This window comes from Acinonyx jubatus, chromosome D3 (assembly GCF_027475565.1).
Source record: "Acinonyx jubatus isolate Ajub_Pintada_27869175 chromosome D3, VMU_Ajub_asm_v1.0, whole genome shotgun sequence".
NCBI lineage: Eukaryota > Metazoa > Chordata > Mammalia > Carnivora > Felidae > Acinonyx > Acinonyx jubatus.
In genome coordinates, this window is record NC_069392.1 from 76,019,367 (window position 1) to 76,046,589 (window position 27,223).

Genomic DNA, 27,223 nt, shown 5'->3' on the forward strand with positions numbered 1-27,223 from the left:
GTGAACACATCCTTCCAGAGAAACAGTTGCTTTCTTTTCTTTTTTCGGGAAGCATTTCCCCCCAGTACACAGGTCAGCGGGGAATTTGGGGAACAGCGCAGCCTTTTTTGTCAGTAGTGGGTCCAACTGTGGCGTCTGTTCCTGCTTTCTACCTGATACCTGTGGGTGCTGCGGCCAGCCAAGAATGCTTTTCCTGTGTTTCCCTCACTCCAGACTCAGGCGAAGAAATGGGGGATTTAACACGGAATCAGAGGTCACCACTGGCCTGTGGTCACCGGTCATCATGTCACTACAGGAAATCTGTAGGCTTTGCAGAATGGAAAAAATTGTGAGCAAGTCTACTTTTAAAAGACGAAATTCATTGGACTTAGTGAACGTTTTGAGAAAAAATTGTAAAGCAATGCTATTTGAAAAACTAACAAAATTCTACACGGGGGTTATATAAAGTTGCAAAACATACAGCATGAATAAAAAGATTTCATAACCCTACTTCTCATCATCTGTAAAGACTGTGTACGTCTTATTGTATAATACACGTATGTTAAACACATATATTAAAATAAAGCCTTTACCCTATGCGGGTTTGTTCCTGGCTTTCGTTTGAAAGTCCCGTATTTTCTGTCATTAAACACTTTGTGAACACAAGACGTTTATTAGCTACATGATATTCTGTATTATGGATAAACCATGATTTAACTTTTCTCTAGTTACCGTATGTTTATATAGCTTGAAATTCTACGCTAAGATACATAATCCTTTAATAGACACCTTTTACACTCTGGATTCAGACCCTGGCTTTGTTCCTTACCAGCTGGGCGGTCTGCGACAAGAAACCTCACCTTCCTGTGTCTCCATTTCTTCCTCCGTATGATGGGGATTTTAACAATATCGATCTCAAGGGCTGTGAAAGTTTCCATCAGATAATGCACGTAAGGTGACTGGCTTAGCTACCGTTCTGCCACAGTTGTTATGAAACTATAACCTGTAATAATTAGAACACCGTTTTGTAACTCATTAGCACATAAGGGTTGTCGAGGTGATTTCACACACCCTTACTGAACTTTGGTTTTGAAGACACATTGTGAATGGTAGTCAGGGCTGGGTGGTGAATTTTTTTTTTTTTAAGAGATGAAGAAACCGAAGCTCAAAGAGGTAAAGTGTCTGCGGCCCACGATGGGCAGAGCCTGGATAGTCCCGGACCCTGTGTCTCCTGCCCCTGGACTCAATACCGTGCCATGTCACCCATTTGCACAGGACAGCCTTCTGCGTCACTGATGAGATCCCAAGATATGTGAACTTCTACGTGCATTTGATTTAACTTTTCTGCGACGAAATGAAGTTTTCTACCCCAGAGTGACAACCATCCACACCTCCTCGACCCAAACAGAGTCCTTTTATTGCTTACAACGTGCCTCCTTCAGACTGCCCTGCTATGAAGCCACAAGAACCTTGGGTCCCGAGATGCCCTTCGTAAGGGAAGCCGTGCTGCTGGCTGTGCAAAAAGTCTGATTAGACACACAGCTAAGGGAGCGCGGGATACCATGACCAAAGGCTCAAATCCCCAAATCCTGACTGGCCCTGGCCCTTTCGTTTACCTACGGAGGAGTGCACACCCCTGCATCCTATCTTTCACACAGCCTTGCCCTGTTTGCTCAGGTCTACTAAATGCACTCTTAAGGGCTCAAGCTCCTCTCCTTATCTACCGCAGCTGTTTAGAAAAGGAAGTCTGGGAGATGATCAAGGGCCAGCTTTAGCATCTGCTTTACCCCTCGGCAATAAAGGCAGAGAGGTGAAACCAAACTGTCCTGGCCCCGGGATGGAGCATCCGCTTTTGGGGGCTCCAGCAGACACAGGGTCCTTAGCTTCAGCCTGTCTCTAGACCGCTTCTTGGGTCAAGGGGGAAAAATCAGGGCCCTGCGTGTCATGTTGAAGAGCCTAGACTTAATCCTGCCGGCCGTGGAAGCCGCTGTCATTTTCCAGGGCAGGGAATGCCACGACCACACAGGAGCTGGGGACTCCCATTGGAACGAAGCAGAATCTCATGAGGACAAGACTGAGGTCTGAGGGACCAGGTAGGAGAGGAGGAGGTCACAGAAGCCCCGGGGAAGGATTCAAGAAGTAACTACTTAGAAATTTAATCTAAAGGCATGCTACTGGATTGGATATGGGAGAGAAAAAAGAATCCAGGACAACTTCTTTGTTTCTAACAGAGCTGTGGGTGGGTGCTACTAACAATGGAAACAAACAAACAAAAAAAAAATGAGGAAACGTGGGTGGGGGCTGAACCCTGAATCTGAAGTCCTTCTGGAAAATCAAGTGGAGGAGTTCAGCCGTCCGTGAGCCCCGAGTGGAGGGAAAACTTGGGAGGCATCAGCCACAACGGGATTGCGAACGCTGAAATCTTAAGTGCCACAAGGGAGCAAAGCTACAGCAGCGGCCCACGGATGAAACCCTGGGGAACGCCAATGAGCGTCCTGGGAGAAGTGGTCCCAGAGAGAAGAGACCCAGAGACCATGATTAAGAAAGGTGAAAGGGAGAAACAAATGCCTCAATAGGAGAAGAATGGAAAAATGAACACTGCATCCAATTAGAGGGGGACCTTTTGTTTACCTGAAGAACCATTTCAGAAGAGCAGCGTGGGTGAAAGGCTATTACTGCGGGCTACCTTAGGGAGCAAAGGTAAACATGAAATAATGGAGTAAACGTGAGTGATTCTTTTAAAAACTTGGGATGCTAAATGGGACGAGAGACTGATAATAGCCAGCAGGAATGCTGGAGTTTTTTTTTTTGTTTTTTTTTGTTTTTTTTTTTTTTAAGTGAGAAGCCAGAAAGGAATGGAGTGGAGAGGGCCAAGAGGACAAGTTCCTTGAGGGAGGAGGAGGGAATGGGGTCAAGGTCAGGTTGGCCCTGAATAGGAGGCCGGACGTCCCATCTTCTGATGCTAATTTTCAATTTCTCTCCTATCGGCTGGCATTCGTGAAAGTGACATGGCTTCTGTAATTCTCTGGAAAATCTGGCTTGAGCTATGTCCACGGCATAAAACAAAGGAAGGGAACAGTGATACACACACCATTTCCATAAAGCACCACTTTCCCGTTGTTCTAAAAAGAGCTTTCTTCTCAAATACCATGGTAATCAATAGCACTAGGTGTTATTATAACCAGCTGTTTTCTTAAGCACAATATTTTAATCAGATGCTTCATTACAGTGGGGAAAGCTCTTCCATCCTCTGTCACCTAGGTGATGGCTATGGATTGATGGGTTCAAGACTGTTAAAGTTGAACACCAAAAAGCCCAGCTGGAACGTCCTCTAGAGAGGGCTGTCTTGTTAAATACATCTGAGAACTCACTGTTCTTCAAGCATAATAAGGGATCAGGGTATACCGAATGATTTGATACCCTTCAAATCAACTCGCTGGCCACACAATTACTGAACAAAAAGAACTCCCAACATTAAAAAAGAAATGACCCAGACACTGGAAACAGTGCCTCATCAGTGCCCCCGCCAGAATGAAAGACAAGAAGAGACACATTCAAGATAAAAGTAAAAAGCACATTCCCTTTCAACCACATGTGATCTTTTTCCTTTTCATGTCCAAGAATCTCATGCGCTATCAAATCAGGCCTCTCGTTAGAATAAAAGAAAAATGAGAGAGAAACAAAAAAAGATGTCCTCAGGAATGAAAAAAACTTACTACATACTTACTATGTATTTAGGAGACTATGCATATGGGAAGGGGGTACCTTCAAGTGGCAATTCATTTGGGGAGCCAAAGCACACAAGCATGAAAGAAAAAGAAGCCGTCCAAGTTAGTATCCGGCCAGGATAAATGAGTGGCAGAGATCTGAGAGGTGCAGGCTTTCTGACAACGGAGATTCAACTGGGGGCAGCATCCCAGGAAGGGTTCTCAGATGACGTGAGGATCAGAACTGGGTGATTACTAAGCCATGTCTTTGACATTTCACCGAAGGATAGTGGGGGAACAAAGGGATACGTTCAAGACCGTAAAGAGTTTCTCCAGGGCTAGGTGAAAGTTGAAGATGCCCAAAGAAGAGTGACGGAGATACACCTAGACAGGGGAACTGGGGGCCCCATGGTCGAAGGGTCTCGGGGACAACACGTCAGAGCTCTAGTGCGAGGAGCATACGGGTACAGTAGTTATGAGAGGTAGTTAACCAACACTCACTTTAGCGTGGGGCGAAACCCCGTTTTTTGTCCCAAAGAGGGTCCCAGAAATATAGAAGTTAATTAAGGAGAGGGAGAACGTAAAGATCATCTTAAGGACAATGCAGAACAGAAAGAACACAGGTCAAGACAGGCTCTCTGAATCCCAGCCCCATCAGTTTACTGTCCTGACTTCAGACAACTCTCCCGGGCCATCTGCCCACTGATGTCTTCATTACGGCGGTGTGGAGTCAGCTGACCATAAATTCTTTACCCCACAGTTTTAACATCTGGATTTCATGTAATAGCATTTACCTCATAGGGTGGTTGTGAGTATAAAGTGACATAAAACATAACATGCTCATCACAATGCCTGGTGCAGAACAAGCACTCAAAAACATGTCGGTTGCTTTGGATTCGTTGAGAATTATTTCAGCATTTAGCAGCTTCATACGCTTATATATGACCCAGGTTAACACAGAATTCACGAGACTACCTGTCCATTCGGGGAACAGAGTTACAAAGTTTAATGGTTGACAGTCTACCTTACAAAGATCTCATGATAATACATGTTTCAGCTTAAAACTAGAGCATGTGGATTAGAGGCTATCCTATCTTACACATTCTAAGGTTTCACTGTTCTCCTTAACACCCGAGAAAAGCCCAGATGCTCCAAAAAACGTTAAGGCCCTTAGCGGCATGCCTGACTTAGCAACAAACACTCCTGCAGTGTTAACTATCATTCCTGTCCAGTCACGGCTTTGAAACAACCCTCTGGTTGATCGCAAAGGTGCTGCCCGTCTCCAGTAAAGACGAGGTACAAAGATACACCACGAGTCCTTGTACTCCAACTGAAAAACAAAAGCCTCAGTAAATTAAAAACAAAGTAGGCCAGGACTCGGAACACTGTTGCTTTGGGGAGTTCCAGTGCCTCACTGAATCTCCGGAAACCTGACCCTGCTGAGAGTCATTATCAAGACATCAGAGCATAAACATGCTCGCTGGGGCCAACCTACGAACCTCAAATTTGAACCTCATTTGTTCAAATGCTGGTGATTCATTCATCCAACTGACAGGTGCTGGGCATGCTGAGCACGAGCGAGATCTGGGCTCTAGGGAGGAAGGGGGCACCCATCAGGGAAAGACACAGACCCATCAACTGCCATGCCGGCCAGCCCCGGACGACCTCTGAAAGGGACCCAGTGGAAGTGACACCGCTCCTCACTTCGGCGCCCAAGACGAGCAGGTGCCACACCAGTTGAGTCATTTCCACGTCATGTTCATCTACCAGGCACCGAATGAACACTTGTGGCCACCTATAGCTCTCTTCACTTAATGTTCTTACGTTGTTGTGTTTTGAGGGGTTGGAGGTCTAGAAGGCAAGACCTGCCTTCTGCTAAACATGGATGGCAGCCCATTAAATCCGTGTCTCCCAGTGACGGGGCCATAGCCTGCTTAAGCCTCCAAAGCTGCTGGTGCTGCTGCTTTGCTGGGCAGGGAGAAGGGGGGCACAGTATCTACGAAGTCCCAGCAACCTGTCTCACATCTTCCCGTAGGTTGTCTCGTGTCACCCTCCAAATCCTGCGACACATTAGGATACCCACTCCACAGACTCAGGCAGCATTCTTGCAGATTTATGATTCACTTGAATCGTAAACAGCTAGCAATGGGGTGGAGGGGAGGGGAGTGCGACTACCGGATCACAAAGCTCACGTTCTTTCTACCAGTGTTAGGCCACCTTCAGACTCAGAAGGTAGCGATGTCTGATGAAACTTTCCTCGAGACCATTGTATAAAACAGAAACGTGACCCTGGCCTCATCCATTTTTCTGCTAGCTCGGCCTCGTCCTCTTCTGCAAAATGCCATCCGTGGGGCACAGGACTGCTGCCTGTGACTGCTAATTGGAACCTCCTGTCTGGCGGTCACCAACGCCTGCAGGCCTCAGAGCGTTCAGCCCGGGGCGGGGGGTGGGGAGCCAGAAAAAGAAGATCAACATGAAAGGGAAGTATTGCATTTGATCGTTTCCCTTTCATAATATTTTGAAACCCTGATCCTCGCTTCCCCCCCCCCCCCACTCCGTGCTATTCTTGGTTCCCATTCTGTTGTGTGTAACATACACGTACGTTCAAACAAAATCTTCAGAGACAAAAAAACCACAAAGATTACAATTAGAAATTACCTTTTCTTCTGAGCAAAGTTCAAAAGAAATAGACTAGGAGAACGGTCAGGTTACAGTGAAATGCTAGTGGTATCTGAAGTACAGGCCTAGGACTTCTCATTACTTCCCTTATGGATCCGTAATTTGTCTTTTGAAATAGAAAATAAAAATTGAAACTCAAACCCCACTTGTTTAAAGTATTTAAAATAGCTAAATCATCCCAAATAAGACCACTTACAAAGACAGACATTAGAAGTAAATAATACTTTCTCATATTGCTTTTGGTCCATACTTTTCAAATTTTATGTTCACACAGGCACATATAAAAATAAACTACAATTAAATATGCGTTAACTGTTCTAAAAAAACATGAGCACGATGGAAAGGATTTAAAGAATTGGATTTTCACTTTATTCATACTTAAAGCATTTTATTGTGAAACATATGGAGATTGGGACGAAAATTATAGATTCTGTTGAAACAAAGGTTTTTCAAAGACCGGTGTAAATATCCTCCAAGTTAAAACACAGACCTTTACCAACACCCTAAAATTCCTCTTCCATGCCATGTGTCTGCTATTTTTTTTAAGACAAAGTTATTTTGCTTTTTCATGCACAGAAATGTTACATCACCTTGGTTGCAATATCCAAGTTATTCAGGTGATCTGTTACATATACAGGTTATATATATGTGCATGTGTCCATGCGTATATGGAAGGGCAAAAATACGTTAATCCGTTTACCTAAATAAGTCATAACTCTCCATTTGTAACGGCAGTCACCAAGTGACTATCATCCCATGTCCTGGGCATCCAGGAACTTGGATGGGCCAATTCATTTCGTTGGGAGAGCTCCAACAACAGAAAACATGTGTTCCTCTTAAAAACTGCATAATTCAGCCTTTATAACCTGGCACACAGAAGATGACTCAACAGGGGCTGATGATAAATGAATGCGTGGCTATTACCATCTTAGAAATCGTTTGCCCAGCCATACATTCCTAAAAGTCTATTAACCTAAACACAACATACTTGTCATAGTCATATCGTGAATTCAAACTTCTGCTTGAATTTTCAAAATGCAAGTTCCAAATAAGAACCATCTGTTATTCATCGAATCCCTAATCTGCGTGAGGCCCCTCGGCCCCCCTTCATTTCAGTCTTGTCCGTAATATTTAAAAACCCATTCTTACATAGGATATGCCTAAAGCCACCAAGAGTAAAACAGAAATCACTCGCACACCTAACTAGCCACACCTCTACGTTCTAATGTCACGTATTAACGCTGGGGCTGGATCTGACCCTCAGTCTGAGAGCTCCACCTTGGTCCAGTCCCACCCCAGCTTTGGGGGTAAATTGCTCCAAAGCAGGGATTCTCAAAGGGTGGCCCCCAGCATCAGGGAAACTTGTTGCCCAAGTCCATTTTCAGTTCCATCCCAGACCTACTGAACCAGGAAATCTGAGGACAGAGCCAGGTCATCTGTAGATCGACAAGTCTGCCAGTTCGTTCCAGATGCTCACAGACATCTGAGAACCACTGGTCTAAAGAAGATGTTCTACCCAGACCCTGGTTCCAGAAACCTCCCTGCGCTCTCTTGAAAATGCCTCCCAGAACTTCTGGCCTGGAACCTAGACCTGTATAACCCGGAGTTCACGGCCTGTTTATCTCACAAGTCACCCAACTGACCATGCACACGAAGGAGAAAAGTCGTAAGTCGTGGTGCTAAGGTGTAGAAAGAAAAAAAAAAAAAAAAACACCACCACCTAGTATTTAGGAAGGCTACACCACAGTTTCTACCAACAATTCCTTAGGTCTGCATGACAGACTTATGAAAATTGTCCTACAACTTCTTCGATCTTACGGCAAACGATGCAGAACGTTGTTGTTTCGTCTTCAGTAACAACAAAATCAGTAGCATCGTTAAATCTTGATGCTGGAAAGGTGCTAAGAAAGGTGGAGACCGTCAGTGTTGGTGAACGGAGTCTTGAGATCTGTCACCATGAGGGTCCTCATTCAGCCTCGGCTCTCTTTTGTAAAAGGTAAGGTTTTCATCCGCGGCAATTACAGCTATTCAGATTAAATTTATTTCACACCCATCAGACTGGCAGAAACCGCAAAGCCTGACAGAAACAAGTACTGATGAGCATGGAGAGCAACAGAAACTCTCAAACACGAATTACTATCGTAAGTGAAAATCAGCACGTTTTGGAGAGCAACGTGCATGCCCGGGGAAGCAAGTGCACGGACTGCCACACTGACAAACTGGTGCACGTGAGCACAAGGGGGCACACAGGGGCATGTGCGCTGTGGCACCGTTTTTTTTTTTTTTTCAACGTTTATTTTTGAGAGAGAGACAGAGCGTGAGCAGGGCAGGGGCAGAGAGAGAGGGAGACACAGACTCCGAAGCAGGCTCCAGGCTCCGAGCTGTCAGCCCAGAGCCTGACGCGGGGCTCAAACTCATGAACCGCGAGATGACCTGAGCTGAAGTCAGATGCTTAACCAACTGAGCCACCCAGGCGCCCCGTGGCACTGTTTTTAATAACTAAAATTTTTGGAAATGATCCAAATGTCCGTCAAGAGAATGGACATATAAACTGGTTTAACATACAGAAAAGCATCCTGTGTTTTGATACGGTAAAATACAAAAAGCAAGCTATGAAAAGATAGGTCATGATACCGTTTCTAAGTTTACATACTTGAAAATAGTATTTATTACTAAGGAATACAAACATATATCAGCATAAAGACATCTCAGAGAAATAATACAATCCAGATTTGGGATAGCGTGAACTTCTCTTCCAGGGGGAGAAGGATACATGGAGTTTCACTTGTGTTTGTCATGTTTTAATTTTTTTCCAGGTGAATACAAAATGTTATCATGACATTCTTGTTTATTTTAGTTTGAGGGACAGAGAGTGCATGCACAAGCGGGGGGGGGGGAGGGGAGAGAGAATGAATCCCAAGCATGCTCCGCACTATCAGAGCCCGATGTGGGGCTCGATCCCACAAACCCCGAGATCACGACCTGAGCCCAAGAAAGAAATCAGACGCCCAACAGACTGAGCCACCCAGGTGCCCCATTCTCTAGCGTTTGCAAAGGTCAAATTTTTCATTTTAAAAATATGTTCTGAATCTAGAGAGATGGGAATGGCAACTCTAGCCCTTACTAACAGCAAGACTTTGGTCAAATTAACCCCCATGAGTCTTCATTTTCTTATCTGGTGTGGGAGAATATTGAGGGTCCGCTGACAGGTCATCTGTGAGGTTCTCTACATTTTAGAAATATGTATTGCATTGGCTATGTGCCAAACAACCTTCGAGGTATTTAACAATAACTTATTTAGTCCCCCTAAGACCCCCTCCAAGCAAGCACTATTATCATCTGGCACAGAGCAGGCAGGTACTCAAGAAATCTTTGTGTCTTTCTGTTGGGCTTCCCATCTTCCCCTCCTCCTTCCCCTCCCTCTCCTGCAACGTGACCATCGTCATCTCTAGCTCTCCTCTCTTGCCAGCTAGATTCCTTCAAGCGCTTTAGCATATGCAAGCCACAGCTCTGGGTTTGAAAATATCCAAGACCATGCGAGAGGAAGATTTTTATGTATAAAGCGATGGTTATCCTGGACTGGGAAAATATCAACTTTCCCAGGAAAAGTGCCACGAGAACCACAACTTGGCAATGGTGATAGAGAAACAAATGAGAAGGACCGACCGAAACAAACTCAGGGAGCAAAATCGTGTGAAATGGGCAGCCTCATTTCTTGAAACTAAACAAGGAAGATAAAAGAACATTTTGAGCTTTTCTTGTTTTTGGCTAGCCAACTTTCATCTTTTATCAAGAAAGTACACACACACACACACACACACACACACAGAAAATAAAGTACACAACCTTCAATGTATCTACGCATAAGGAATCTGTTGTCAATACGTTTTTCATCTCATCCATCAAAACCGGAGTTGAACTACATGACGGGCCTCGACAGAATCGCATTCACAGCCGCACGCCTTTGTGTGTGCCACTGAGTAAGTCACTTAACCTCTTCTAGGTCGCTTTCCCCATCTGGAAAATGCAGATGGTATTAGTGCTTACTTACAGGGGTATTATGGTGACTAAATGAGTTATTTGAAAACACCTTGGAGAGTACATGGACCACAGTAATTGCAGGGTGTATTTCTAAAAGAAAATGGTTGTAAATAAGCTACATTTGCAAGACAACGTGATTATCCAACACAACATCTTACTTTTCGTTAAGTATAGCCAATAGACAACACATCGAAAGATTCATGGTCCCATATAGCAAAGATGAAGACAGATATAAACACATTTTAATACAGTATAGAATAGCTAGAGCAGAAGCTGGGAAATGGAGGAGTCCATTCTAAAAAACTCCACACTAATTTTCAGAGAATTCCCAAACTTCAAAGAACTTCAGAGAAATGTTCATCTTCAGTTGCCAAAATATACATGTACGTTTGTTTTCTCTTCATTTCCATCCATGAATCTCTCTGATAAAGCCGTTATTTTTTTAGTACAACTTAGACCCATGAAACATAATCATAAACAGGTTTGTATCTATTATTGCAATACTTTCAAAAAGAACAAGGCTAACACCCAAATATTTCTGTGGACCGCTCTCAAACCTGTCGCTCTCGCGTTCTCTGTGTAGAACATAGATATTTTCTTGGGTATGTTATTATAGAACCCAAATTCTCTAAAGGATAACTTAAGGGCATTGAAATATTTGTATTTAATTATGGGAATTACTAATCAAAGGTGCTACCTATGACAACTCACAAAATCAATGTCTAACATAAGGGGGAACGAGAGAAAACAGCCAAAAGTAAATCACATGTGGTAGACACTGGTGACAGTTACGGGCTCTCTCTTTATTCAAGGACTGGATGAGCCAGGAAAGAATTCAGAAGTCTGAGGGTACTTCTCCGATGACCCCAATGACACCTGGCATTCATCTCTTTGTCATCCCCTCTCCTTGAGGGTAGGCTCAACGTAGCGACTTGTTTCTAACCAACAGATGTGGCACAGGTGATAGGATGTCACTTCTGTGACGAGGTTATGAAAGACTGGCATCCATCTTGCTGGCTGTCTCCAGTGTCTCCTTGGTCAGTCTGCTTGATGGAGAACATGGAAAAGGCCCACTTGGTGAGGAATGGAGGGTAGCCTCTGGCCAACAGTCAGTGAAAAGCTGAGGCCCTTCATCCAACCTCCCCTGAGCGACTAAATCCTGCTACCAATCACGTGATCTTGGAAGTTCTTCCCCCAATGAAACTTCCAATAGCCCAGCTGACATTTGATGAAATAAAGGACCCAGCTTAGCAGCGCCTGAATAACTCACCAACAGAAACTAAGATAATAAACAGTGTATTAAGCTGCCAAGTTCTGGGGTATTTGGATATGTAGCGACTCATACAAAGTCCATCAACTAGTGAAAAATCAGAGGAGGGGTAAAGCCGTTTGCATTAATATTCCAGAGCTAGATGAATCTGACTGGATCTTCTGGGTCCTCAAAACCTTTAAACTTCCATTCATCAGTTTGGAAACTAAGAAATTCTCTCAAAGTTGCTTTAAAACCTACATAATAGTCAAATAGCTGTGATCTTCAACTTCTTTTAAAATTACGTGATACCCTGGGAGTGCTATTAATTTTACTTCTATAGTCTTTTTTGCTTTTGAAAGGTTATCTTATAATAACAGGCTTTTTCAAGGTTCTCCAGGACCTTGTCCCATGGGGAATTCTATTTGGTAAATTCTCCCTAGGGGTCATGCCTCACTCCTCACCTCCTGAATCCTCTTTAATGCACTCGGTTGACTTTAAAGATCCATACGGGGGCGCCTGTGTGGCTCAGTTGGTTGAGCGTCCGACTTCAGCTCGGGTCATGATCTCATGGTCTGTGGGTTCACGCCCCGCGTCGGGCTCTGTGCTGACAGCTCGGAGCCTGGGGCCTGCTTCGGATTCTCCGTCTCCCTCTCTCTCTCTGCCCCTCCCCTGCTCACACACTCTGTCTCAAAACAAACAAACAAACAAACAAACAGATCCATAATCTTGAGCCCATAAAAATTTGAAATTCACGCACACACCTATTTTGAAATTCTACATAATCCTCTCATTTCTCATGATGAATAGAAGAAAAGTAGGAGGCATTTAATAATTAACATATACTTAATCCACTGCTGCTATCTTTGAGAAATTGATGTACTTCCTGGAAACACTCCTTAATGTTTCCTCCGTAGAGGAAGGTTAGTTAAATGTTAGGATCGTATTTGTTTTCGGGTTTTGTGTTCTTCATATTGCCTCTAATCCGAAGGAGTCAACATCTCAATTTTTGGCGATTATCTGAAAAATTTTATACAGGACCCAGAAAGGCAGTACATTTTAGGTCTCTTATAAATGTATTAGAATGATTCAGGGTCGACTAATGTTCCAGTGAAGTTGAATGCCAATTTTTGCCATTTTATAGGTGGACTGTGGCCAACCCTGGTATTAAGTGGGTGGTAATGGAGAGAAGGGTAAAGGGAGGTGTTGCTGTCATTTTTTTGGGGGGGAGGCAGGTTGGGGAGGTTCCTTTTTGACTTCTTATAGTTTCAAACTGTAATGGTTTAGGTTAAAGTACCAATATAACCCTTTTCCCTCATCAATTTTTAAGAAATGTTTATTATTTTGAGAGAGAACACGGGTGGGAGAGAGAACACGAGTGGGGGAGAGCCAGAGAAGGGGAGAGGGAATCCTCAATCTCACCAACCATGAGATCATGACCTGAGCCAAAATCAAGAATCAGGTGCTCAACCAAATGAGCCACCCAAATCCACCCCCCCCAATGGATTTTTCTTAACATAACCACTTTCACAAAGAAGCCCAATCTATGTTGCAAAGTTTTATTTCTAAATGAATTCAAGTTCTAAAAGAGGTGTTACAGCATCAAACAATGGCCCTCTGTTTCTGTAAATAAAGTTTTACTGGGACACAGCCAAACCCTTCACATACATGTTGTCTATGGGCTACTTTCGTGCTACAAAAGCAGAATTAAGTAGTTGCAACAGATCATAAGGCCCGCAAAGCCTGAAGTCTTAATATCTGGTTCTTTGCAGAAAAGGTTTGCAGACTCCCATTCTAAAAAATGATAGAAAAAAAGGAATAGTGTTTGTCCAGCCAGTGCTTTGTAGTAAATTAGGCAGAACTGTTAGAAAAATAAACCAACAACGAGCTAGTTACTTCTTCCCTTAGAGGCAGTGCTGAATTTGGAATCTAAGGAATCACACTTGAGTCTCTACATAACGCCTTCAGACGTGGCAATCTTGGACAACGCTAAGACCGTTGCTCGCTACACGTGACATTAATATCTGAGCTATCTCTCACGGTTGCTTAAGGACGTGGTATAATTTATATGGGGTAACTTTGCACTTGTCTTTTTTCAGTGTAGTATGAGGTTTGCTATTCAATTTAAGGAATTAAGTAGTCTTGAGAATTTATTTGCTTAAATTCCGTTCTGTATTCTTTGAAAGTCAGAAAAGAAAAAGAATGAAAAATGTGATGACTAGAAACCAAAAACATAGACAGAAGATGATGTCCATAACCATACATCAGGGAGCTTTATGACGAATCACAGGCAAACATCCAGATTACTGTAAGGGGAGCTTTGCAATAGTAAGAGGGGGTGTAGGGATCCTTTGAAATCAAGATAGATTTCCTAAGAACACGCACTTCCAAATATTCTCATTACTTTCTTGGACAAGGGCAAGTGTAAGTACATGCAAAATGTTGTGGGCATATCTGGATTTCAACAAGGTATTTAACAAGGTCTTATAATCTCATCGAGGCCGAGCTGAAGAAATGTATCAAAAATGGAGAGTACTATCAAATCAAGATACCAATGGATTGGTATCTATTCTTGGCCTGGAATTGTTCTACATACTAATAATGACTTGGATAAGATTTTTGACAAAAACTTGCCTATGTGTGCAGGTGACCTGAAAATGGGATGGGTGGCAAACGTAAAATTCTCTATAGTAGTTCACGGTCTAAATAAATTTTCATGTCCGTTTTGTATGCTCTGCATCTTAGTAAACCACCTGTTAAATAATCTGGGCTTGGTTAATTGGGTATCATTACCCCCTTCATTTTACAAGGGAGGAAACGAAGTTCAGCTGATGGGTGACAGCATTGGGACTTAATCTGTGTTCTAGTGGTAAGTCCACATTCTCTCCACCATGTATGTAAGGGAGGAGTCAGGACCCCAAAGTATCAACAGGCTGTAAAGAATAAGCCAGAATTAGGTCTGCGCTAAGGTAGTACGTATAATGAATTCTAAACACCAACTTCAGAAGGTTAGAATGGGAAAGAGGCTCGGGAGCAGTCAGCCTGTAAAAAGGTCTAATTTCTTAGTTAACCAGAAGTTCAATGTGCGGTGCTCATATGGTACAGCTGCTGTAAGAAAGGAGTCAAGATAAGGCTACTTAAAATACTCTTCAGCCATAAAAAAAAAAAAGGAGGAAATCCCATCACTTGCAACAACATGATGGACCTTGAGGGCATTATGCTAAGTGGAATCAGTCAGACCTAGAAAGGCAAAGACTTGTATGTGGAAACTAAAACAAAAACAAAGACAAACTCATAGCAACAGATCAGATTGGTGGTTGCCAGAGGCAGAGGGTGGGGTGAAGAAGTTGGTCAGTAAGTACAAAATCCCAGTTATTAAGATGAATAAATTCTAGGGATGTAACATACAGCATGGTGAATACGGTTAACGATACTGTGTTGTGTATTTGCAAGTGGTGAAGAAACTAGATCTTAAAAGATCTCATCACAAGATAAAATTTATAACTAGGGGAGGTGAGGGATGTTAACTCGCTGTGCTAATCATTTCTCAATATCGGCAGAGACCAAATCATGATGCTCTATGTCTTGAACTTGTATGATGCTTTCCCTCAATTGTACCTCCATAAAACCAGGGGAAAGGGTAAGGCTTCCGGACATGTGGTATCTGGAAAGGGCTAACAGTCCTGCTGAATGCTGTTGTTCAGACTTCCCAGACCCTGAGTTCAGTCCCAGGCATCCAGATTTAAGGGTCCCTGGTAACTGGAGCCACCAGCAGGGATGAGCAGGTGGAGGGAGGGCCAGGATACTGGGCCATGGGAGGAAGCGTTCAAGGGTATGTGGTCTGAGAGGGAAGACACAGGATGATACAACTCACTGTATTCAAACAGGTGAAGGGATGTGATGGAGAAGACATTGGACTTCTTCCAGCTCTTCTCACCAAGTAAGGTCACAATGAAAGAGTCAAGATGCCAGGAGACAGATATCTGCTTAGTTAAAAAAAATCTTTCTTACGATGAGAGTTGTCCCTAAAAGAATCATACTGTCTTGGTGCATCTGGGTCCCCCTGCTGCTGAATAGTGCCTTGTATGTGCTCCTACTGAAAGTAGGGGGGTATATTTTGTACAGTATGAGGTCTGACACCCCCTCCAGGCAGGAGGTTCTAGAAGGTCTATGAACGAGCTGTTCACATACCACGATAAATTATTAGTTCTCGTACAAATGCAGGATGCTTAGTGCAAACTTCCAAAGCACTACGGAGGAGTTACATAAACCGAAAATGACAGAGTTTTAAAAATTCATACATCTAGGTATTTAGAAAGAACACCATCAAGGAGAAGAGACAATACTCTCACTTTAATAGGACTGATAAATCATTCCTAATGTTCTGGAGCTCTGTGCTCGTCTCCGAAATGAAATATGCTAAAAGAGGCAAGCACTTTTGAAAAATCTACGTAACGTTGCTGGGATGGTAGCACTGGCCAAGATAGTCCAAGAAAGGCAGACCTGAAGAGTGCCTGGGAGCGGTGAAGTGTCACCGACCCCACAGCCCTTCCTCTCCTGGTGCCCCCAAGGGCCACTGGGGCAGTGCCTCACGTAACTGAACCTCCTCCGAAGCTCTGACCTGCCAACGTCTCTCTTCTCTTGGCCACAGTTGGTTTCCCCATCCCTCCTAACCTCTTGAACCCCACCAGGGAGGAAGACTGATTCCTCCAAGATCCAGCCAAACCCAGGCCACCCAGAAGTGACCTCCCTCCCTCTTTTTGAAAAGTCCTTCTAAATTTTTTACGGAGCAAACCAACAAGCCCAACTAGAATCCTCCTCAGAATCTTGGCTTCCTTCTCAGGAAGTCCTAGACTTTTCTAGTTCATTTTTAAATGTTTCATACGTCACTATATATTAAACACTGCCTGGGGAGTAGTTTAACATACAGACTCCAGGACCTGGTCTTTGACTTGATGGGATGCGGCGGGGGGAGGTGCTAGGATCCTGTACAAGTCCTCCTCTCTCCCCTAGAGCCTGGGGAGCACACCTGGAGAAACCCGGCTACAGAATCTAGAACTCTGTGCCAACATTCATTCAACATTATTTAGGGAATAAGGTTCACAAGAGAGATGCGGTCATTTTTTTCTTTTTCTTTTTTTCCCCTCACCCAGAGAAAGACTTCATTTCTCCTCTGGCAAATAGTTTAGGTTGTAAAAAGAAAACAGTTTCGTGATGCATATATGATTTTCAGATAAGTTAGAAAACACATGTTAAAAAAAAAAAAACCTTAGCCATCATGTTTACCTCAGACTATTACAAGGCTTCTATGAAACCAGTATGTGGGAATCTGAAAGCAAGTTCAGATTTCTCATAGTTCTGGGGTTCTCAGTTTGTGTTTCTTTTCTGTTTACTCGTTTATTTTTTAAAGTCTTTTTTCAATAGGCTCCATGCCCAACGAGGGGTTTGAACTCACGACCCTGAGCTCGAGTCACGCGCTCTACCAACTAAGCCAGCCGGCCGCGCCCTCAGTTTGTGTTTCTGTGAGCATCACCTTCCCTGCCAAACGTTGAAGATGCAACACAGGTATTCCGGAAGCAGCCCATTTTTTTTTCCAGTGTATAAAACTACTCTTAGAAAGTAACGCATCGCTTGCTCTATTTAAGTATTCCTTCCTTTGTGTAACTTCCAAAAAATGAAAACAATGTCTAAAATATCTAGCACAACAGAGATAACATATAAGCAGCTGACCGAAGCATAAAAGAAACAGTCGCTTTAAGAAACTGTAACATTGATGTATTGAGCACTTTTCCTAACTGCCAGGAAGAAGTGTCAACGATTACCTGGAGTGACGTTTGATCCTTCTTGAAACTTTGTGGGTCCCCCTCCATGTAACTAGAAACCAAGATGTAAGAGTTCGAAACATATTTGTCAGCAACCATGTTGCCTTGGGCGCCTGGGCGGCTCTGTTGGTTAAGCATCTGATTCCTGATTTCAGCTCGGGTCACGGTCTTGCAGTCCGCAAGATTGAACTCCGAGTTGGGCTCTGGGCTGCCAGTACGGAGCCTGCTTGGGATCGTTCTCCCTTTCTGCCCTGCTTGTGCTCACACACATACACACTCTCAACAAAAAAAAAAAAAAAAAAAAAGAAAATAAACATTAAAAAAACCCTGTGTTGCCTTAAGATGGTTTTTATCGATAAAAGGAAATGAACCCGTTATGAAATAAAAGCTCTCGTATATTTCTACACCACTGCTTTATCCTTGCAGAAAGTGTCAGATTCGGTACCATCTGATAAATGATCTTTTCAAACTAAACAAGACTTCGTCTCGGGTCTCGCACACGCCTGACCTTGCGGCAGCTCTGACCTGGAAGAGAACAAGGCTTCCTCCTGGGCCCAGCTCTCTTCCACGCGTGCGGCTGAAAGAGCTTCACCGCACAGGAGCTAACGGCACGTGTTCTTTTTCTTGCGAAGGACACGAGGCGAGAAGAGGGAGGAAAGCGAGGATTTGTTCAGGTATCAGCAGGAGGAAACACAGAAGGGAAATGTCAGCTCTGATCACTGCAGAAGTGAGTCTGGACATTTCCCCGTTACGCCTTCCACGGAGAAGCCTGATTTGAACTGTACCCATTCCATGTGGGCGTCAGAAGACGCCAGGAGCTTATGCGGAAATTGGACATCTCACTGAACGGGTACACCGAGTCACCTTTTCTAACAATCCCTCGTTCCTAATGTGTAGCTTGGTTCTAGATGCGGAAAAAACCAAATAGCGTATTTTTTTCGGTTAATACAATCAACGTGCAATTTAAAAAGCTCAGAAGTAAATCAAAAATGTGCCTCTTATCAGGAATTCCAAGTGACTCACAGACCTCTATTTTTCCAGAAGAGAGAATGAGCTTGAGGGCACTGAAGAGGGCAAGAGAGGCTCACTGGCAGAGCTTCGGGTATCCAAGGAACCTTCCCCTAAGATCTCTTATGCTGTACCTCTACGTACATTTGCACATGCGTGTGTGGGTATACACGTAGATGTGCAAATTTTAAGGGAGCCTCCACTTTTCCCCGTCATGAGAGCCATGCGTCCTCATCAGAAAAGATTCCAAATAATCAGACATTTGTACAAAACTAAAAGGCAAAAATAAACTCCCAGCCCGTTTCTACACCTTATTCTAGACCCCTTTCTCCCTCTGGTGTGTATTTACCCCAAATTTTGTTCCCATGAAAGTGGTGACACAGAATACCCAGAGTGCCTGTTTTCCCACTGAACAACCTCTCTGGGGATCATTCCACACCAGCAGACTCTTACCCAACCTTAACGTGGCTGCTCGGTATTCCATACTCTAGCTTTATGATAATTCACACATTCTCTCACTAATAGGCTTTCATGTTCTACTTCATTACCATTACAAGTGGTGATATATAAACATCCCTCTGCAATATTCCGGGGAACTTACAGAAATATTTTTACACATAGAAGTGTGTTCACCTGCAGAAGTGGAAGGTGCCAAGTTACACATTTTATACTTTGATACCCGCTGCCAAATCACTTTTTTGAAAAGGTCACCCTAATTGACACTCCCACCAAAGTGTAGAAGATTCTCCCGTAAAGCTTGTTAACACTAGATGTTTTTTGTTTAATGATTTAAAAAAATATTTTTTAATGTTTATTTTTGGGAGAGACAGAGTGTGAGCGGGGAAGGGGCAGAGAGAGAGAGAGACAGGGAGACACAGAATCCGAAACAGGCTCCAGCTCTGAGCTGTCAGCACAGAGCCCGAGGCGGGGCTCGAACCCACAAACCACGAGATCATGACCTGAGCCGAAGTCGGACGCTTAACCGACTGAGCCACCAGGCACCCCAAACACTAGATATTAACTAGATACTGCGTACTGTCAATTTCCTAATGAAAACAGCCTGTCACCATTTTCACTTGCATTACTTTGACTGCTAACAAAACTGTGCATTTTTCTTGTTTATGACTCATTCCCATTTCTTTAGTGAACTGCCTGTCATATGGGTAGCAGGCTGTTACACCGATGTTCCACAGTAAATCACACCTCATGTTCATGCTCTTGGGTTAACACCTCCACCATTGGCAACGGACTTGGCCAAGTCACTTGCTCGACCAAAAAAGTTATTAGCAAGCATGACCCAAACAGAGGCTTGCTGGTAAGTGCTTACACGGTGGGGCTGTTCCCTCGGACGGCTCACTCTTAGAACCCTAAGTCACCACATAAAGGTCCAGCTTCTTTGCAAGCAGGACCTCATGGAGGACGAGATGCCTGGCTGTTCTCCTCACTCCAGCTGAGGCCCCAGACAGGCCACTGAAGGAGCCACCTCGGACATGCCAGCCCCGGTGCACACCCTATGGAGAAGAACCGTCTACGGCCACACCACCCTGAACGCGCCCGATCTCGTCTGATCTCGGAAGCTAAGCAGGGTCGGGCCTGGTTAGTACTTGGATGGGAGACCCTATGGAGGAGAACCACCCGGCGGAGCCAGCCCCAGACTGCAAAGCCATGAGGCACACCGAGTCAGTGCTCACTCAACCCAGTGCATTTTGGGTAGTTCGTTCACTAGCAATAGATAGCAAACACAATCCTTCACCCATTTTTTATACTGATTTATAGAAACTTGTTCTATTTGGGGAGTATTAATCCTTTGTCCCATTACATAGCCTGTAAGTACTCCTCCCAGTCAGCATTTCAAACGTGCTAATCGTCTGTATGGTAAAGGTTATGCAGTCAAATCTGTTAATCTTCCAGATGTTGTCTATAGAAATTTTAAGGCAATATCTAAACTGACAGAACTTTGATTTTTCTATAGTAATCTCATTTTGTCTAATCTGTAGAGCTTCCTCCTTCCCTCTTCTTCCAAGAAGGAAAATGTCTTGATAGGGTTTACTTGACACTCACTGAGGGGGAAACATGTTGTGTCACTCTAAGTTATTTTGAACTCTTGCGTTTATATTTTCTGGCTTACAGCAATCATTAGCTTGTGGACAGTTCTAGACATAAGAGCATCTATGTTTAAAGGTTTAAAGAGCATCTATGTTATAAAGGTATAAGAGGTTTTTAATGCACGTTTAAGACAACTTTTATTGAATAAGACACAACCTAAGCTCATTAACTGACGTACCGTAGCAACGATTATCAATTGGATGCTCATTTGGGGATGATGCTCTGGGGTAGATTCAGAGCCTGAAAGCACGGTCTATGGCCACGGTGTGTTTACAACGCAGATGGGCTACGACGCAATGACAAAAGATCATAACTCAAGGTTGGAAGTGTGGGTGGTCAAAGGACAAACTGGGATGAAGAGTGGGGAAGAGGAGAAAGATCAAGGTCTGTGGAGGTAGTGCCATGCGGGCTGAGTCTCCAGGACGGATGGAATTTGGATGTGAAGGGGATACATATGTGAGTCATCAGGCAGAGGGAATTGCCAGCACATGGCCCCCCAGTGAAGGGGTGTGCGCTAGAGCAAGCTGTTTACCTTGAACCCTGGAAAGGTCATTGTGGGCCAGGTCAACGGTAACATCCAATGCCAAGTTAGAGCGGGACTTAAGTTGAGGGTAGCCTAATGAGATCCGGTTTATGGAGATTATTCTGGAAGTAAAAATGGATTAAGGGCAAGAAGGTAGGCAAAACTGTTAATAAAATACTATACATTCGCAGGTGAGAGCTCTGTGGAGTTTGACGTGAGATCACTCAAATTGTGGGTAGAAGGGAGGCAGGGGAGGGAGGCGTTTTCATGACAGAATCAAAAGGGCTGGTGATGACTAATCACTCGTGACCTCTAAAATACCTGACAAGAACAGCAGATAGAAATCTCAGGCATTGCCATCCACGATAAGACATCACAGGCCTTGTTGAGACCATGGTTTCTATACCTGCAGGAAACTGGGTAGCTTTGATTCCTAAAACATGGCCACCGGAATCATTTCATGCTCTTTTAAAATTCTGCCACTGAAATGTTAACGCTGGGGGCTCTGTACAAATTTTGACCATCTGCCTATGCAACTCTCTCATTTCTTTCAATTCCCCCAGGAGAAGGGGAGGCAGGATGCCTCACAGAAGAAACCTGGGGAAGTCCAATCTGTGTTCAAGGACACCCCGAAAACCCAGCCACCTAGTTAAGGACAGCCAGTGTGATTTCCGACAACGAATCCAGCTGGGATGGGAACAGACCATCCTCACTAGTCTCCCACTTCAGTCAACAAGTTCATTTCTGGAGAACTAAATAAGCCAAGGGGACACCTCTCCCTTCCTTCACCTCCTGAGAGAGCACTCCCCAGGAGACCTACTCCTCCGATACTCGGAGGCATTTCCTGATCGTAAACCTACATTCTTCTCCCTCATGTGTAGCCCTGTTCTCCTACCAACCTCTCTCTGGTAAATACTTAGGTCTAAAAGGTCGGCTAGGTCCACAGGAGAGCGAGCGAGCCACAAGCAAGGGGAGGTGGTCCACACGTGGATGTTATATCCCTAGATGGGGACACACACACTATGTCCTTCTATGGGGCTTTTCCTGGGAACATTTGGTAAAGGTAAGGAATGGCCAAGATTCTTTGATCAGCTCTTCCTGCCCAGAGGGAACTTATTCATCAGTTCATGTTCATCTCCAAGAAACCTTTCAGGTTCGTGAGGCATCCTAAGTGGCGGCTAGCCACTCTGCATAGAGCTCGGAGAATCACAAGGAAGAGTCAGACACAAGTGTGGGGGCCAACTGAGGGTGCTGCTCTCTTCGCTGGCCTTCTCCCACGCATCACTTCTTGGGCTCTTCATCGTCAGGCCCCGGGAGGGACAGGACTCTTCTATTACCTCAATTCAGCATTCATTTCTAGCCTGAGCACACGGGACTATTCAAGTATCCCTCACACTCTCCGATCCTGGCGGGGGGTGGGGGGGAAGACCCCTTTGTCAAGGGTATACTCTAAGCCCAAGGCACAAAAGGGACTTGGGGTATCAGCTTTAAAGATGACAGAAAGAGGGGCGCCTGGGTGGCGCAGTCGGTTGAGCGTCCGACTTCAGCCAGGTCACGATCTCGCGGTCCGTGCGTTCGAGCCCCGCGTCAGGCTCTGGGCTGATGGCTCGGAGCCTGGAGCCTGTTTCCGATTCTGTGTCTCCCTCTCTCTGCCCCTCCCCCGTTCATGCTCTGTCTCTCTCTGTCCCAAAAATAAACAAATGTTGAAAAAAAAAAAAAAGATGACAGAAAGAGGCTAGCTGGGGACCTCTGACCAGCAGAAAATCTATGGTTCTGTGTCTGGAAACCAAGATCAGCATAATCCACTTTCAAGGTTCCTGAAAGAGAAAATGGCTCTGCAGGTGGAGTTGGGAATGACATTCTTGAAGGAGGGAAATGGACAGCAACCTCTGCGTGAGGAAACGGCTGCCAAGCTCGGCAGGTAGGGCCACTGGCTACTCAGCTCAGCTCGGGGGTGGGTGGGGGGCAGTTTGCTATTGTTTCAGGCTGTGGCACCCAGGCGAAGTGCCCGACCGCCAGGGTTTTTTATTGTAATGTAGCGCCTGACATCAAGTTTTTGCTGCGGAATCCATTTCAAATGAACACACTGCCAGCTGCACAACGAGACAAAGAGCCAGGCCACCCCACCCACGGCCTTCTTTTAGAAAACCCTGGGTGACCTAGATTACTGACCGCTGGAGCGAGCCCGCTCTTCCCTTCCCAGGCTTGAATTCCCACTGTTTATGATGTTTTACATTCGCCAATAAAGAGTGAACCCATAGAAACCCCGGGCCCCCACCCTCGACCCCAACAAAGGCAGAATGCCAGGTCTGTGCTTTCTCTCTTGCTGTGTGGCCCTGGGCATGCTGTGTACCCTCCAGGACTTGTAATAAACCTTGTTTTTTCAAAGTTCCCTGATGATTGTTGCTAAGGTACGCCTTGAAATCCCAAGAACCACAGGGGCCGGTGCAGCCACAACGTCGGCTCCGGGAGGGGAGATGTCTGGGAGGCTCCCCCCGAGCAGTACAGCCCAGGTCGGTGCCCCACAGCATTCCCGGCCCACAGCATCACTATCCATAAGCGGAGACCAACATGAAACAGCGTTGCCATGACAGCTACTGGGTTACAGCCTAACGAGGGAGAGAACACGCATCCGTGTGACATGATGAACAACAGGGCCAGGCAAAGTGGGGTTCATACGAGATGATAGACCTAGAAGAGATTGCAAAGAACAGCAAAATTAGGGAGGGCTTGAGGGAGTGAAACATCAAGTGAATGGGTGGGGGTGGGGGACAGTGAACAGCAATGTTTTGGCAACGGGCCTGAGCACAAACAATCATCTTTCCATACCAGACCAGGAGGATGGAAACATCCAGGACTTTAGAAACCCAACACAGAGGTTCAGATTTCAACTGGACATGAGAAAATCACACTGATTTTTTGGGTGGAAAGGCCGGGGGAGGTTGACCAAGTAGAGCCACGGACCGCTGTTGTACTTTAGGCACATGGTAACGAGGACAGAAGGGAGAAGGACAGAATATTCTGGAAGAAACAAGACCTACCTTGGGCTGGCAATGGTGGTAGGGGGAGGACGGCAGTATAGATAAGCCAGCATCACAGATCTGAAGCTTAGACTTTACCTTGAGAAAATGGCGGAGCCCCTGGAAGAAATTAAAACTGGGAAGGGCAAGCTCGTGTTGGGGGAGAAGACGAGGAACTTGGTTTTCAAGATGTCAACCAAAGCTCCCAGTTGATGTGTCCAGCAGGCAATCCTAGCAGGAATGGCCCCAGAGGGAAAGACAGGTTTGAAGGTGATGCTAAGGCATCACCAGCAGAGCCACAAGAACAGAGCCGCTTAGAGTAACGACATCGGAAGGGCGTCGTCTCACAGCTCCCTAAAAGCACTAATACAATGGGGGTCACCCACCTGATAAACATTTCCATGCATGGAAGATATCGGCTTCCAGCTAAAGACAATTTTGGGCTAGGTGCTGGAAATAGTTGCGGCTATGATTCCCAATGTGGCTGAGACGGGAAAAGTGAACGTGAACACGTACAGTGAGATATCCAGCCACCTCCGCCACCCCGAAACTGCACAGGCTGGGTGTGGAGTGCCCAGAAATATGCCAGCAGGGCTCTGGGGCCCCTAGCAAGGCTCTCCTTGGTTACAGCAAGAGAGACCTCGGGTCATTCTGCTCCTGCAGGGAAGGATGACCCAACCGAAATACAAACATTGGACATCTAAGCTGAGATTTTGAAGACTTTTACTTCAATACACTGTACTTTTTTTTTTTTTTTTTTTTTTTTAATATTTGAGAGAGGGCACGAGGATACCTGCACACAGGAGGGAGAGAGAATCTCAAGCAAGCTCCGTGCCAGGTGTGGAGCGGGGCTCCGTCCCATGACCTTGGGATCGTGACCTGAGCCAAAACTCAAGAGTCAGACACTCAACCTCCTGAGCCACCCAGGGGCCCCAATACCCTGTACGTTTACTCTCCCCGTGACGAAGAAAGCTGCCTTCTCGTTACACCCTTACACGGCAGAGAGCAGTGTGTGTGTGCAAGCAGGCTCTCTGGTCTCTTTTCACGAGGGCGTTAATCTCATTCATGAGGGCTCTACCATACCAACACCACCTAAGGCCATCCCACTGGGGGCTAGGATTTCAACCCATCAGCTTCGGGGAGAACACGACCATTCAGTTCTGTAACAACATCGAGCAAACTTCTACAGGCTTCCAGTTACGGAATAAATCACAGGAATAAAAGGCACAGCATAAAGAATATAATCAGTGACCTCCAAATAGCCATCTATCAGGACAGAGGGCAGCTACGCTTGGACACAGCATAACGTATAAACTTGTCGAGTCACTATGTCATATGCCTGAAACTAACATAATACTGTGTGTCGGCTACGCTCAACAGAAAACCAAACAAAAACAACAGAGCACTTGAGGAGGAATGCTTTGATTTTTCCAGTCTAGAAGAGGAGGGGGGATAGGGACTACAGGGCATGGCTAGGTAGCCACTAAGATTCCCTTCAGATCTGGCAAGGAACAATTATAGAAGAAAAAACAAACCGGGAAGTTCTTTCGATTAATCTCAGAGCAAATCAGCTGCTGCCCAACAAGTGGAATCATGGACCAACTATTGGCAGAATGCCCTTAAAACTCAGAACATGACCAAGAGAAATACACTGTGCCCTGGGAAGCTCTCCGTTGCCCTCGTAAATCTAGACCAGACTGTTTCATGCACACTTTTAAAACCTAAAATAACCTGCACTTTAAAGCGGCAGCATCTGATTCGAATATGCCGGCATGCTAGAAATGGAACACTGGTGAAAATAACCATGGCGGATGTAGACTGGTAAGTAAGCTATTCTTATTATTCTACCATCCCCCAGAAGAATTCCAGCCAGACAAAACTGCAGTTGGAAGGAGCAAACAGTATCACGGGCATCCCTGGAGGGACACAAGGGCAAACCGATTTAAGGGAAGGTATTATTTGATCTCATTGATCCAGGCTGACGTTAAAAAACAGACACCCTCCGATGCACCTGGGCCCAAGGTAACCACCTCTGCCAACCAGCAGCTTAAACCCTTGGGAACACCAGGCACCAAACCCCCGTCTGCCCTGCCGCCTCCGTCACCAGTGAGGTCAAAACAATGATGGAGAGGTCAAATCTCAGACCAGGGGACGAACAAGCAAGACCAGGGGCCAACAACACTTCAGAGACGTAGTGTCTGGTCGGGCAATTAGCGTGCCTCTCGCCAAGCTCATGGGCAATAATCAATGATCCACGGCTGTTCTCTACACTGGGTAAGGAGAGCACAGAACCTGACCCCTCCCCCGTGAGCACGACACCACCACTGTGACATAAGAGCCCACCCATTTTGCACAGTCTGTTCCTCATTACCCTCCCCATTGTACAGATAAGCAGGCTAAGCCTCAAAGATAATTTGCCCGAGGACACAACTGAGGAACTTTGCGTGCCAGATGGCTGTCAGCCACCAGGCTTCCTCGGGAGTCTGCTGGGATGAGGGGGCTATTCCTTAAAAAGCATCTCTTGCTCTGATCCTGCTGGCTTGTGCACTCCTAGCTTTAGCCCCTCTACGTAACAGCCACCTGGAAGCTATGTAATCACTCAAACCCTGCAGACACCCGGGCCAGCAGCTCAGCTATAGGCGGCCTTCCTCTAATTGGCGGGCAGTCTTCCTCTAATTCAGGGGTCGTGGAAACAACTATGATCCACGGATAAAATCTGGCCTGCCATTTTTGTCAATAAAATTTTACCGGAACACAGCTCCGCTCACTTGTTTACATATTGCCTACAGCTGATTTCAAGTTACAAAGGCAGAACTGAGTTTAGTTTTGACCGAGGCCGTATGGGTCGCAAAGCTCAAAATACTATCTGGTCCTTTCTGGAAAAAATGTCCTGCCCCCTCTTTGGTGGCCCCACGCTTTAGAAGGACCCTCACTTGTAAGACTTCACAAGCTTCAGACAGCCAAGTTCTACAGCAGGCTGATCCTTTAGTAAACCTTTTCATCAAGTGCATTAGACTAGAAAGCCCCTACGAAAAGACCCGTATTTCAGAGGAATTGTGCGTACCCAAGCCCCAGGTCAGAACATTAGC

The 27,223-nt window shown here is 45.2% G+C and overlaps 1 protein-coding gene and 1 pseudogene across 2 annotated transcripts in view; one reads left to right on the forward strand and one right to left on the reverse strand.

Moving 5' to 3' along the window:
* The window catches only part of CCBE1 (collagen and calcium binding EGF domains 1), a 242,560-nt gene that overhangs the window by 92,320 nt on the left and 123,017 nt on the right, over nt 1-27,223 (reverse strand). The gene's annotated exons all lie outside the window — the stretch shown is intronic.
* LOC113602370 (uncharacterized) lies at nt 20,012-20,132 on the forward strand (annotated as a pseudogene).